General features: G+C 43.6%; 1 protein-coding gene across 5 annotated transcripts in view; it reads left to right on the top strand.

Moving 5' to 3' along the window:
• The first annotated feature begins 2,311 nt into the window (after positions 1-2,311).
• LRRC3B (leucine rich repeat containing 3B) overlaps positions 2,312-15,370 on the top strand; it is a 48,772-nt gene continuing 35,713 nt past the window's right edge. The window contains exon 1 of one of the 5 annotated variants that reach the window (XM_030010425.2): positions 2,312-2,465. The gene's annotated coding sequence lies outside the window, so the exon portion shown is untranslated. The other 4 variants (XM_030010422.2, XM_030010426.2, XM_030010424.2 and 1 more) reach the window with 4 other exon arrangements.

The following is a 15,370-nucleotide window of genomic DNA, read 5'->3' as shown; positions in this document are numbered from 1 at the left end:
TATACTAAACACCCATTAATTTCAACTGAAGTTATAGATGCTTAGCTGCTCTCAGGAGTGAGTCTTTGAATACAAACCTGCAAACCAGCTACTCATGTGCAGCTGGTCAAAAAACTTTATATAAGCTGCAATTTATTCAACAGCAAAAATAAGTATTTCTACCTTTTGCGAACTTCTTTTTTCCTTAACACAAGCAACCACACTTAAATCAATAGGATGAATAACATTGTGGCTAATGCGGTAAGTTAAGTTACGCAAGCTAAGACCAGTCTTCCCTTATATTGTTATGATATGTAACTATGCAAATGGTTCATTCCACAAAGTACAACTACAGGTTCAATTTTAAAGGGAAATTACCACATGGAAGACATCCATTTTTATCTAATTGAACAAACTTTTTTTTTTTTTTTTTTTTACTGTTGTGCCAAATGAAAAGCAGATCTGCTAATCTTCTTTTTCATTAAAAAAATATTTAACAGCAGCAAGTCACTCCAAGGAAGTTTGCAATGTTTGTCGTATGAATACTAGTATTGTGGGTATGAGCAACCGAGTGCATCCATCCTGGGTGCTATCCCCAGTTGTCAGATGCCTATATACTGAACAGTGAAAATATAAACACAAGCTGAATTTGAAGAAATGGCTCCTGCACATTAGATTTTGGGTTCTCAGCAATGATTAATATTTTCCTACTGCCTTAAAATGAATCTGTGTTGGTTTCAGTTAAAGGAATAAAACTCACAAAGCCTGAAAATCATTTCCCATTGCAAATAATACAGGGCTGGCAGTCCAGTCATGGCTTCTTCTGGTCACTGACTTTGTGACATGATCCAACACATTGTAAACAGGAATGCAAGCTCATGTACTAAGTTTTTATTTTTTAACTGATTATGTCTTCAAAGCTGGGTTGAGTCAGTCAGTGTGAGGAATGTGTATGGAGCTGACGAAAGTGATTTTTATCAAGTTTCTTCATATTTGCTATTTCCTCTTATACTAATAAGAATGTAAAATGATAGGCATACATAAAAGTGTTCATGACCCCATTTGCAAATATTCTTAGGAGCAAAAAACAGGTTTTGATATATTGCAAAGGCCTGGTCCTGCATTATCTTGCTAATATGATTCAGACAGATTACTCAGGGAGGTAAGTATTTACTTGGGTAGAGAGTCCCAGGAATGAGGTTTAATGATGAAGAACGGCATTTAGCAGTGTATTAGTTGCATGTTTTTCCTTCTCCGCCCCCCCCCCAAAAGACCACCTATCTGTGGCCATAGCAGTGGTCCTTCTGACCCAGCAGTTTCTTTTTAACAATGGCCTATATGGAGATAAAACAGTTTTGTATAGTTAGAGGCAAAAAAAGCCTCGAGGAAATCCAAGCCAATTCATTTTCTGTTCCACACAGCATCTTAGGCAGCTTTCACCTTAAAGAAAACCAGCTACCAAGCAAAGATGAACCTTTCTAAAACTCTTCTATCCAGGTGCTCTCCGCTGGAGACAGGCAACAGAATCCTCTGCTGCACGAGGTAAATAGAAAGTTTACTTTGCAGAGCCAGAGTAAAAAAGTGCACAACAGAGAATGCATGTTTGAGCGCGAGAGGCAACCAACTGGTGGTGTTCCTTCAAGCCTGTATCTTGACAGTCCGTGCAACTGCTGCAACACAGCGCATTTCACGGAAGCACCTCTCAGAGAAGAAAGTCACCCTGGCAAGAATCATGGTAAACCCAAAGCAGGGTCTGAGTAACCGGTTCTACGCAAGACCAGTTCAAAGGGTCGGTTAGGTTGGGCGCAGAGTAAGTTCACCTACTCTAGCAAAACTGTGCAGTAGCAAGTTTGCCAAACCAAGTGTTATCCGCGGGCAGTAATAGCTTTTCGTTCAGACTGGCAAAACAAGTAACCTTATTCCTGTTTTGCTGGGGAACCTGGAAGACACTGGGGAGAGCAGAAGCACCCCCCGAACGCACTCCGCGCCCGCCGCGGGCCGGCGGTGCTCCCGGCGGACAGGGCTCTCCCTCGGCCCCCGGCGCGGGCGGCTGCGCACCCCGCGGCAGCGAGAGAGCCTCTCCCCCCGCCCCAGCCTCCGCCGGGGCGGCCCCGACTCTGCCCCGAGAGCTAGGTGGTGAGAGCCAGAATCAGCCCCGGGCAGGGGCGGACAGCATCACCCGTCCCGGGGGGGGCAGCTCCCCGCCATGCTGAGGGAGCGAGAGGGGAGTCTCCTCCCTCCCTCCCTCCCTCCCTCCCTCCCCGCCCCGCTCTCTCCTCCCTCCCTCGCCGCCTGCCTGCCTGCCTGCAGCCGCAGCGCAGGGGCAGGAGGGAGCGGCGGCGCGGCAGGCACAGCCGCCCGGCCCGTGCCCGGCGGAGGCAGCAGGGCAGGCGGGCGGGGGGTGGCTGCGCCCGGGCCCCGCCGCCCCGGCCCCGCCGCCGGCAGGCTCCGCCCGTCGCTCCCATGGCGCGGCGGCCCCGCGCCAGGTGAGGCTGCGCCGCCTGTTGCGCCGCTGGGGCGCGGGCCGAGCCGAGCCGAGCCGCCGGCGGCGAGACGCCGCGAAGTTTTGCGGGCAGCCGCCGCTCCGCGATGTGAGTTGCGGGGCCCCGCGGCCGCGCTTTTGCGGGGGGGGGGTGGTAGCGCCGGGGGGGGAACTCGACGGGGAGGGAGGGAGGGAGGCGAGCAGCGCTGCTGCTGCTGCCGCCGTGCCGTGCCACCTTGCCCAGCGCTCATCGGCGAGAGCCAGCGGAGATACCCCCTCCGCCGGTCTGTGCTGGCGAGCCCCCGGCGCCCCGTGAGTGCTGGGGGGCGACGGGGTCGGGGCTCCGCCGAGGCAGTGGGGGGTGTGGGGAGGGACTCAAGGGGCGGAGGCTGCGGGGAGGGGGCTGCCACCCCCTCGCTCGGGAGCAAGCGAGGGATTTGAGACCCGCGCCCCCCGATCCCGTACCGGAGCAGCATCAGTAAAGGGGGAGGGAAAAAAAAAAAGCGCACCCGCATTTGTCTCCGTTCCCGAGGCGCCTGGCCGCCGCGCTCCCCGGCCGTGTGCGGGGCGGGCTGCCGGAGGTCGCGCTGATCAGCATGCAGGCGGCGGCCGGGGCGCGGAGCGGGGCGCGGGGGAGGCGGAGGCGGGGAGCGGTGGGAAGACGCCGTGTGCGTTGCCGTGGGATTTTTCCACTTTGAGACCTAGCGGGACCGGTTGGGGACGGAGCAGGCGGCGGTGGCTGCGGTGGGCAGGAGAGGGCAGCTCCCTCTGAACGCGAGCAACAAATGGCAGCGGGCGGCAGCCGGGCTGCAGGGGCAGCGGCGGAGCCTGCTGCGCCCAGGTGAGCTGCGCCGCCCCGGGCCGCCCCCGCTGCCCGGTGAGGCACCGGGCGGGACCGTAGCGGCTGCCGCTGGGGCTCCCCGGGAGGCAGGTGCAGCCCCCCGAGGCGGGCTGGGCGGGCGCAGCCTCGGCGGGCGCTTGGCGGGGTGCGCCGTGCCCCCCCCCGGCCTGGCGGCGGCGGGGGGACAGGGGGGGCCGTCCCGCGGCGGGAGGCTCCGCGGAGGCCCGGCGCCCCGAGCAGGGCACGGCCACGACCTTCGAGGCCGCACATAAACGTCGTGGTCGCTTGCAGCGAGCGGGTACTGGGCACTCCGTGTGCGTGTGGTATGCCTGAGCTCTGGAAACTGCAGGCTCTTCTCTCGCCTCTGTGGCGATCTCCGCGTCCAGAATTTCCCCTCTCCAGAAATTTGGAAAATGTCTGGGATGTGCCAGCGGGAATTTTTCTCTCCTTCTTGGCTTCTGCCTTCAAAAATTAGGAGGTTTTGGAGTATCTGTTAGAAAATCGCGAAGTGATTCAGGCTGCAGCTTATCACCCAGTCTTTCTGAACGTCCCTAGACAGCAGAAATGGTGTGATTACAGAATAAAAACAGCCCAATAACTTGAAAAGCGTGAATAAACCAACTACTTAAAGAGTCAGAATGAAAAACAGACAAACAACGTTTAGTGCTCCTTTCAAAGAAGTGAGTCCAGAGGTATTTACCTATATATGAAAATGACAAAATAAGCTAATGCTTTTGAGATGATTGCAATTATTTAAAAAAATAATAACTACGAGAAAATGTTACAGATTTGGCAAGGAAAGGAAAACGAGTACTTCTAGAGCCGAAAACGCTGACTAGGATAGCCTTTTCTGAATGCTGAAAACTAACCGGCAACAATTCCTTCTTGTGGTAATCTGTCTAATAATTCGTACATTTAAATCACAAGGTGTGCATCACGCCCTACTGAAAGCGATAGCTTGAAGGCTTTGATATAGAGCACCACAGTGTTCGTATGGCTTACCCATTGATATGATTCTTAGTAATTTAATTAAAAAGGATAGGCACGCGATAGGCTTCTAGTTTGATTTAGAGGGAAAGAACGTATTTAAGCTGTAGAATGAACTAATTTGCAAAACCTTTGCTATGTTCAGAGTCTAATTTTCTAGTTTAGTTTCTAAATAGTAAAATCGCTTGGAATTGATTATAACTGTGATTGCTTTGTTGATTCTGCAGCCCTTACTTGTGGCGAGTTGTGTTGCCATGGGTTTCTATGGGATTACTCCCACAGGTAATATTCTGATGACTCAAGATAGCAGGATTGTGCCCGTTGTCAGGTAGTTCCAGCATATGTGGGGATGCGCCCATTGGCACTAATGAGAGGTCTTTGACTTTGGCAGGAGAAGAACTTGGGGTTAAGTCCAGATCTCCTACATTTATTCAGCTATTGCTGCTTGGTCACTGAGCCCTCATCTCACCTTCCCTGAGGTCTGCTGTAAACTATGCACGACTTCAACTAAAATGAGCTCCTGTGGGTGACTGTGGTTTTCCATTGCCTTAGGGGGAGTTGAAGCTGCTCACTATCTTGGACATCAGGGCCTGAGTGAATGAGAAGGAGGATTATATCTGCAGCTATCAAGAATCAATGAGTTTTGCCTCAAATGACAGATTAATTGAAAAGGAAGCATCGTTTAATAGGCATATAAGTTCGTGCTCTGGATCCAGTCCTGTGCTAATAAAGTCCATGAGAGCTTTGCCACAGATAAACAGAATAGCAAGACTTAATTTAAGGATACATTATGATTTGTCTCTTCCGTGTACTTTACAGGGTCCGTATTTCAGGTCTTTTGGGAGGTAGGAAACTCTTGCTCATACAGAAGCTGCGTTAGAGTAACTTCAGAGCAAACGCATGATATGTCAGCTCAAGAAATAACCTCCAAGCAGTAGAACTGAAATTTATAAAATTCGGCCTTACTCAGAAGTGCTAACTTGGGTGTCTAAATCCAGAGAAAATGTATTGCTTTGTTACAAAATCACCTTTACATGTTCAGTTAAATAATAAGGTACTTCTGAATCTTGCTTTTAAGGATACTTCCCATCACTTCACTAGGAGTATTTATGAGAGTAACACAAGGGTTACGTGGCTCACTAGCAGGAAGATTTTAAACTTTTTAATTTAACTTTTAAATTATTCATTAATTTAAGCAAGCAGGAATGTGTGTAGAAATACTTGTTGTTACCACTTCAGTTAATCAGAAGATGGACTAAGGAAGGTACTTTTTCTCAGAGTAGAATATTGCATTTGCGATGACTTACAGGATTTACATGTAACTGCTGTCCTTGGTGTCATCTGCATGCATGGTCTTTGGATCAGCCCTCACTTGAGAATGCAGATTAAATTAGTGTTCTGTGGCTAGCAAAATAATCTTTATAATTTTGCTTCATCCAGTTAAAATTTTTCCATAAATTTAGAGAAAACTCTTACAGAGCTATGAAATTTAGAAACTTACAGTAATGCTAAACAGAACCTTACTTTAAAATGATGGTATTTTGAGCCAAGAATAAATTATTTGAGTTCATGGAATATGTAGCATTTACCTTGGCTTGTTTGGCCAAGCCTTTTTAAATATTATTTTATTTACTGCAAGTAACCTCCAGAAAGTGCAGTTTTGGTAGAGCATTTCAGTGCTTGTATGAATCAAATGTCAGTATGTCTACAGAAACTACAAGCAATGAGGATATAGGAATTCCTCAGCACATTCAGTAAGTATTTTTAAAATGAATTACAGTCTGTAAATACATGCATGAACAAGGTGTGCCTTCTACTCTTGAATCCAATGTGCTGTGGGTGAAGTAGGATCAAATTTAGAGTTGTTCTCTTCTGGTGAATTTAAATCCCTGCTTCTAGTTTTAATCCAGCTCTTTTCATAAAGTAGTTTCTGTGCTTCCGTATTCTGGTGCAGTTTGTTAGTCTGGATGTTCAATGGACATGTGGGTACATCCCAGAGAAAAAGCAGTATGATGTAGTATCAGTTTTACTTGTTGCTTCATCTGAGCTCACGGTTTAGATAAACAATTGCCAAACCCACGGTGGAGGAGGATCTCATTATTTCACCATGATTAAAGATGTATGCTCCTGCTTCATGAAGATTTCTGTGGGTAATTGGTGTCTATGTCCATACTTGCCATTGATGCCTTGCATTGCTTACCCCTACAGACTAAGCAGCATTTGTAGCTGGCACTGGCTTGTTTTACATGGAGACTTAGTTTGAAGAATAAACACAGTTCTTTCTGCTACTGAACAAGAAAGTAACTTTTATTCCTCTCTCCTTGGATATTTAAATCCTCTATGAGTACCTTCAGCAAACAGATTTTTTTAAAAAACTAGCTTGTTTCTGCACTGGCTTCAGCGCTGGACATGGGAAAAGCCTTTTACCATAAGGATCGGCACAGCTCCTGAGTTACGCTTTCCATCAGCAAGGAAAAGGCAATGGTAGCTGAATTAAAAAGGGGTATCTCTCTCTGGAAGGTACGAGCTTTTATAGGGATGAAAAAAGAGAGAAATGGGAACAGATGAAGAGGGCCAGATGCCCTCAAAATAGGGGAAAAGTAAAAAAACAGTAGGGGGAAAGGTAGTGGCTGAACTGGGTAGTTTGACTTGCTGAAGGATGAAGGGGTCGGTGGAGTTGCACCATAGCCCTCTGGCTCAGCTCCCTGCTGTGCCACGGGCTTGCCATGGGACTTCAGAAAAGATATTTTGGTTAATTTCAGTGGGGCTAGAAGCCTTGCTGAGGGATTGAATTTGGCTTTTTGTGTCTCAACTCCACAGATAGAAAGGAGATAAAAATGCCTCTAGAGTAAACGGGGCTGTTAAACGGCCTTTTCAGAGATACATTGAACTGGATAATTGGAATTTTTACTTAAACAGAGACGAAAATTAGCACTACAGATCTTGATGTGCTTGATTAAGGTTTACCTCCCCTTTTCAGGGTCAGTTCAACTAGCTAGTCTGTGTTTTAAATGAATTTTTTCCCTACATTAATAACAGTTTCATAAAGCTGCTAACTTACCCTTTGAGAAGAAGAAAAAAGTTGATCTCTGCGTGCCAAATAGTACTAGAAAGATATGATAACAAGAGAAAGTGAAAGGTGATAGAAGTGAGCGATAGCGCATAAATGGGATGCTACTCTGGTTTGGAAGCAAAGCAAATGGAGACTATTTAATTATTTAAGGAACAATAAATGAAAAGCTGGTTATAAAGTGACAGTAAAAGGAGAGACAAACAGAATAGAAGACAAGTTGGGAAAGGGAAACAATGCATAAAGAAAGTAGAAAGTGGACAGGAAGGGATCAAAGGGGCAGGAGATTAATTTAAAATTTCCGTGGAGTTTTCAATTGGAAAATATTATCTGTATAAATCCATATATTGCAGTGCTTACGTAACAACCTGTGTTTTACTCAAATTGTGGAAGTCTGACACAGAGTGTTCTCCTGGGGGGTCACTTCATGTTCCTGCTTCATCCTTTGGACACACAACCTCAGTTAATAGGGCATGTGTTTTTAAAGGTAGCAATGCCTTAGTGACAGGCTGTCTTAAGAGGTATACTTTGCAGATGATGTTAGTTTTAATGGCGTTACCATTTTCTCTTCTGTCAAAGTTGCGGTGAAAGTTACCTCCTCCTCCAACAAATAATAGCATTGATTTTAAAGGGAGTATTTTTTTGCAGTTTACCAAAACTGGGTTACATACATTTGCAACTGTACTAACTACAGATACTTTGTATGTAAAGATCCTGAGTATTCAGCGTTTCATTAGAGTGCTTGACTGAGCGTTTAATGTGCTTGTACTGGGAGTTAGTGGGACATGTGAAAAGCATGTGAGGGTTGTTTCCCTCATCTAGATTACAAATGTGTATCGCTGCTTCGTGCAAAGTATTTTTGTAATACTTACAAAGTATATGTTTTTATGTGCACGTGAATAATTTGCAGCAAAAGGGTGAAGCCTTTGGACATTCAAATGAATCTATGCTGTTTGCTATTGTGAAAGCATTATAATTACAAAGAAACAAAAGCACTGGGTGTACAGTGTTCAGTTTTTGCAAGTACTTCTCCTTTAAGAACAGAGGCAAGTACTTCTTCCTCTTAGAAGAGGAACTACAACAAAATTTTTTAATGAAGTTTCTTGCTAGGTCATATGTGGTTAAGCAAACAATGGTGGTTATGTGTCTTATTGGTGAAACTTAAGCTTATGAACATTAAAACCAAAATATATTTAAGCTACTGATGTTTTAATTCTTGACTTTTTTATGCATTTTTATTTTGTGTTGGGTAATGAAAATTGTCACAATCTATTTAGACTTACATTTAAATTATTTTTATTTTGAATTCTTCATGTAGGAGGTTTTGTGTATTGTTTTCAATACACTCTTACCTTAAAAAAAAAAACAAAACAAACAACCCAAACCAAAAAACCTTTTCATACACTTCTAAAAACAGATTCTGTAATGCTTTTTTTAGTCTGAAGTTTTATTTTGAAATGGTGATGTTCTGTTATACTTTCCTCCGTCTAGGCAAAAATGGTATTTGCCAAGAACAAAAATCTTGAATCAATATGTGCAAATGTAGGAGTTCCAAAAGAGGGAAAATACTTAAAGGCAAGGAGACTGTTCGCAAGACTGGGAATCAGTAAATCTGGGGGTCAGTCTTTACAGCAAGTCTGGCTAGGGTTTGGTTTTGTTGTTTTTTTTTTTTTTCCTACATGTGCAGCAAATGGTCTTTAAAATTTATCTTGATTCCTCTGTATTATTAAACATAATTTATTGTTATTAGTGTCAAAAGAGAGAATGACCTTTAGTTCTTTTCTCCTGAAATTAAGTTAACAGAGTACAACCGCCATTGCAACCTTCAAATAGTCTGATCGTGTTTCTTAACGTCCTTTTTGCCCTTGTTTTCAGCTTTGTTGACACCGAGTCATTGAGATGAGAATTGGTGACTTTTGAACAGTCTATTTTTAACAAAGTTTGTAATAGAGGTTTACTGTTTATGAATATGTGTCAGTCCCAATCTGCACAAGCACTAAAAGCGAAGGCATGTATCAGAGGAGAAATGCATTTAAGTACTCATTTTTGGGTTTTGCTGTTCTCTGGATATGCCTGGTCCTGTTCTGTACGTAAGAGTATCAGTCTTCGCTGCTGCTGCAAGGATGTCTCCTCTTTTTGAAAGCTGAGAGATTCCAAACTGTTTCAAAGAAAATGGTCTACATCACGTTATAAAATGGGGTACAAATGGGAAATTGTTGTTTTCTAGGATCTTCAAACTTAGAGTGAAACAACTCCCAAAACATCAGATCACGGTATTTCTCAGACCTTCAGTTGTCATTTCTCTCACACTGCAAATAACTGAAGCACACCAATTCAAATAGAATAAGAACATCTCAGCTTTGACTTAAAAGCAGCACATGGATGACAGCATGCAGTAAATGGGCAATCCTTTTCCTGTATATACGTATTGAGGCTGCAAAGCTGAGATGTTGTGTCCCTACAGACCAGATTTCTGATCACATTCTTGGTTTTAAGCAGAGTGTTGTCACTGAAGGGTTAATAATTTCTGTGAAGAAAATGTATTGGTCATTCTCTGGTTCCAAAATATTTCACAGTTTTTGCCCTTTGACAGAAGACATTGTATAAGTATTCTGTTCATCATTTTCATCAATTACATGGTATGCTTATTGGCAGCTCTCATGCATAAATACTTATTCTGCTAGAGTGGGAGATGACAGGATTTAGACATGTAAGAAACCTAAATCTTTGGCTCAGAAAAAATTCCTGATGGATACAAATGGTATTTCAATAACTTTCGATCTAAAAACTTTTCTTGCAAAGCGACATGACTGTTCTTCTTGCCAGTCACGGCAGGTGCTCCATCTGTACAAATACCGCCTAATTTGAACCAGTCAAGCTTAACGTTTTTTTTTCCCACTATCTGCCACATTTTCAACAAATTTTCTCAGTTCTTTAAACAAGTGTGAGGCAGCAGTGTGGAACAAAATGGACAGAGGCCAAGCAATTCCTTAATTATAGCAGGTTTTTTTTAACACATTGAACAACAACAGTCAACTGTGCAGTGTCAGTAGCATTGCAACTTCCCTTGGTTGTGAGTAAAAAAATGAATCTTAAAAATTGAATGCATGCTGTTGTATTGTCTAATATCATCTCGGCCCTTCTCATTGTCATGCTGCATGAACGTATCAGCTGTGTGCTGTTCTTTTGATCTGGTTTGTGCAGCAATAATTGATGTACCCTCTTGCATTCAGTCTTTGTTGTCTACGAACGGCTCTTTCTTGCAAGCTCGCCATAGGGGTATTTGCTCTTACACCTTTGCCACTGATTTTGGCTCACAAATGTGGATTTATTTTTTACATACAAAAAGATGTCATGCTGGGGATCTTTCTTGATATGAAATCAGACTGCAGGTCAGATCCAATAAAATATATTTTTGCATGAATTTCAGGATGTTTGTATAAAAATATCATTCCAATTTGGACTTTCTGTGTGGCTGTATCACCACACCACAAACATACTTCTAGAGACTCTGTCCCTTCTCCAAAGAAGAACCCAGCCTTCCCTGAGAGAAACCCTCTCCATGCAGTGTCAGCTCCATGCACTGTCATCTTAGTATTTTTTCCAGTGTGGCATGCATGACTTGGTCAGCAATGCTTTGATGATAAGTAAATTGCTTTAAAAAGTTTATGGATGTTTGAGTTAGCTGGGAAATCATTAGAAAAACATAAGGTGAATGAGGACACTGCAGGTTGCACAGGTCCTTTATTTTCTTCTTGCTGTGGAGTTGCAGAGCAGGTAAGCTCTGGCTTTCTGTGGGCTTGCCAAAAGGAGTCTTGTTGACTGGAGTTATTGTGTCTTGGTTGTTGTTTTAATGAAGTAATTTTAACTATGTGGGCTAAAATTGCTAGTTTTAAATTCTGGTTCTAGAAGCTGTGGAGCGCAGCTTTGAATCCCAAGTATTCACTTGGGCTTCTGCAAAGGGAGGCTGAAATACTATCAGGCTTGCAGAGTAGTGCTTCATTAATGCAAAGCAGTGGGGTGCTGAGGGCTGATTCTGTGACCATGTGTGTTCTTCCATTCTGTGTTCTTCCATTCACTTGGCTACTCCAACTAGTCTTCTGAATTTCCTATGCATCCATAGTTTCCTCAATTTGTTTTTTTTTTAAAGAATATTATTATTACCTTTCTTCTAAAAATATTTAAGGTAAGGGGTTAAAAAGACTGTTGAATTTAATAAATACCTGTATTGTAGTAGAAATGACATCTTTGTGACTGCAGATGTGATGTGTGTATGCAGGAGCTAATGGAGCTCTAAAAGCATTCGGTCTCAGCCTTTCCGATGTTGTTTCTTCATTTTGGACCAGTCAGTTGCACGTAAAGGGCACTGACAGGATAACTTTTTAGTGACTTAAATACCACAGCTGACAGAGAAAGATTTAATTTCTAAGGATCAGCTATCAGGGAAGTGCACTTCACTACTGCCATCTAGAAAAAAAGGCATGTTTGTTTTTAATTACAGATACGGAGTTTGTGGTCAGTTGATAGAGGTAGGCTGACTGTAGAGGTGGAAAGTTTGTGGTAGTGAAAATTGGAGATTGGTGAGAGGTGGAGTTCTTGCTAACATTGACGCTGTACTCAGGTTCACTGTTTTCACCCATATACCCGACTATTCTTGGTGTTACCTAGCGGCATCTTGGATAGAAGGACTGCTCCTGGAAACAGTTCCCTTTCAGTCTGAGAAATTACCTATGAACTTTGTCCCTTCCTCAGTATAGCTTAGACTAGGTGATTTTATTTGACAACTTAATAGTTGTACCTAAGCTGCCTCTGAAAATATTTTGCACTGGAATTTTATTAGTCTTGAATATATTACTTCTTCAAAAGAATTTTTATAGTTCTTACTAGATAAAGTATGAACATGGAAAAAGGAAATTAAAAGAGAATGCTCTGTGTCTTCACTTCCAAAACAAATTCAATGTATAAAAAAAAGTGTAATTATATTATCTTTTCATCATTTTCACACCAGAATGGGGGGGGGGAAAGCCCATCTGTGAAAACCTTTTGAAACCTGCCTCCTGCGCCATGGCCTGTACTTCTTTAGATTAGAGAGGAACACTGTATTCCTCAGATGTGATAAGGAGAATATTACTATTCCATGACTGTGATAACAAGCAAAGAAAACACTGGGCTGAAAGTCAGGTGCCCTGCTGCCCTACAGCAGCGGCGGTGCTGGCGTCTCTATGTCAGTGCTGTAGAAGGAAGTGGGCGTTTTGCAGGCTCCCTGCAAGCCTGGTCGCTGCAAGGGCAGGGTGCGCCTACGACCATGTCACACCACGGCTTTGCGGCATACCTCTTTAGTTCAGGGGCTCTGTGGGACATTGTAAAGTTCACCTTGCATCCTTACGCTGTGTTGTAGTTCCCCTTGCTGGTGAAAGCCTTTGATTTTTCATTAGGGGTTTGACCCTGGGTTCATTTGCAGGGGGAACTTTATTTCCTTGCCCATCCAGAAAAAAAACCACGAGCAAAACCCCAAACAAACCGAACAAAAGCGCCAGCCTCTGTCAATGATAATCTATCAGATGTGACGGGGTTGATGTTCCTCAGTTTGGGCTTACATTTGTCAGGCTTGGGGGCGGCGTGAGAGGGAAGTGCTGTCTATAAAGAGCTGGCGGGGATGTACCTGATAAAATACCTGTGTAAGAAGGCTCCTCTGAAGAGATGAAGATCAGGACATGCTGAAACATTTCCTGTAAGATTTGTACCTCTGGTGAGAGGTAAAAGATAAAACATCCTACTAATGCTAAAGCATATCCTTGCTAAGCCTACGATTACTTTCTTGGCAGCCCTGATGGAGGCATTTTCCTGGGCCCAGAGAACAGGGATTTTGGGTGTGCACAGGACATGGGGATTTGTCAGGGCTGAGACATGGACACTGGTACAAAGGGCAAGTCACGGAGCTCCTAATCCATCCAGGGAAGCATCTCAGACAGGAGCTCTGTCTCTGGGCATCTGTGTGAAGGGCTCAGAGCTATCAGCAGTAATGGGCTTCCCTCGGAAGTCATAATCTTAAAAATCTGTTCAAGAGCTCAGCTTTTCTGCAAAAGAGGAGTTTCTTCATAGGATGGGTGGCTGGTCCAGGGTGTAAGAGGAAGGATGACAAGTTTTCAGTACCTGCTGCTGCCAAACTTAGTTATGCTTACTGCACTCTAAAATACTGCCATTTGAGTTTTTAACATGAATATTGTCAGTGTGAGTCAAGGATGTTTTTAATTGCCATGGTTTGCATAAGGCCTTCCAGGTTATGATTCAAGATTTCAGGAGGTCTCCTCCAAACCATTATTGAGAAAAAGTGCTCAATTCTTTTCCCTTAGTGGCATGGTTTAGGGGAGGGTAGGTAGGTGAGATTTCAATGTTCTCAGCAATGGGGGAGTCCTATGTGGCATTTTGCAGTGTGGGTTTAAAATCTCTAACTTGCCATCCGTTTCCTTTTCTTTTTTTTCCTTCCCCAGAACTTTTAAAACCTTGTTCTAATTTTTCTCTGAACCAAAGTGATGTTTAAAGAACAAAGTCCATTAGAGATGTTGGCACCACAAAGAAAAAGAGTTTCAGAAGATGCAAGTCAGTTTAGGAGGTCTGATATGGGAGGTGGATAGGTCTTGCCTTTCTCAGGGGAAAATGGTCATTCTGAATAAGAAGGTAAGGTGTTCTCAAGTGATGAATAAGAAGAGTCTTCAAAAGGCTTAACCAGGTACAGCACCTCTGCATTTCCCAATCAAGCTTGGAGAAATGTTTTCTTATAGCATAGCAGCAGAGCGAGTTAATTAAAACACAAACTTTGTGTAGTTTTCCGTGTAGTTTCCTTTCCAAATATTTGGATACTAATGAGAATGTTTACAGTCCCTAAACATTTTACTCCTTTCATCTTACTGTCTTTCTTCCCTTTTCATTGCTGCTGCTTTTTGAAAGTTATGTTTTCCCTCTCTTAGAGGTGTCAGCTACAGAGGACTTTTCCCATGCATCAACTTAACGCCTTGTGTGGGCTAAGAGTTACATGGAGCAGGGCAGCAAAAGACTTTCAGTGCAGGTGCCTGGAGCTGGTTCTCACACACCCCTGCCGGGGCTGACAGATGGGTCTCCTGGGGATGGAGATGGATTCTTAGAAGGAGAAGGAGCCATGGGAATGTGCACAGGTTCAGGTCTGAGACCAGGGTTGTACAGAGGTGTTCCCATTAGTGATTAGGTTGCTGTTTGTTTTGGAAACATCAGTATTGTGTTTTGGTTTTTTGGTTTTTTTTATTGAGAATCGCTCATATTTAAAGACTTGAGGTAAACCTGCATAAATCTGAGCTCACTGAAGTTGCTTTGATTAAGGTGGGTGTAAGCCATAGTAGATTTATGTCCATAATGCGCATGCTGTCTCTGTTTGTGATAGACTTATGCGAAATCATAATGAAAACACTTTAAGAATGGATGTTATTCATACTGATTTGAACACAGCATATGTCCAAATAGGAAGTGAGGTATTGTTCCTACTTTGTGATATAAAAATACTTGAAATAACTATTTCTGGGACGTTCAGTATTATCTATTGAATTTGTATCTGCCCATGTCATCTGACAGGCTACTGAAGCAAGATTCTGCTCAAAATGATAGAAGTGACAGTCATACAATACATTTCATTCCTGGTGAGCCCTGTTATGTAGTCAGTTCGGGGAGATTGGGATCTTGCTTCAGTTGTTCAAGGACAGTCCTTTGGAAAGGATTTTCAGAATTTTTAATTGTGCCCATAAATCCCCTGCTCACCTCTGCAGGTGTGGTAAAATTTCTCTTGCAACCCTACTGTTCTGTGTTGGAGAAACAACATTTCTATCTTATTTTTTTGCTCGTTCCCTCTTTTTCAAACCCCAGTGGTTGCGTTGTGCTTGCAGTGAATTCTCTCTGCCACTGCCACAGACCATGCTTTCCTTCCTCTGCAGTGTTGTTATGTAGAATTGCTTCTGTGCTCTGTCAGCATTTGACGCCTTGCAGC

This window comes from Aquila chrysaetos, chromosome 3 (assembly GCF_900496995.4).
Source record: "Aquila chrysaetos chrysaetos chromosome 3, bAquChr1.4, whole genome shotgun sequence".
NCBI classification, from domain to species: Eukaryota; Metazoa; Chordata; class Aves; order Accipitriformes; family Accipitridae; genus Aquila; species Aquila chrysaetos.
Note: the sequence above shows the minus strand (reverse complement) of the source record. Positions and strands in the feature narration are given on the sequence as shown.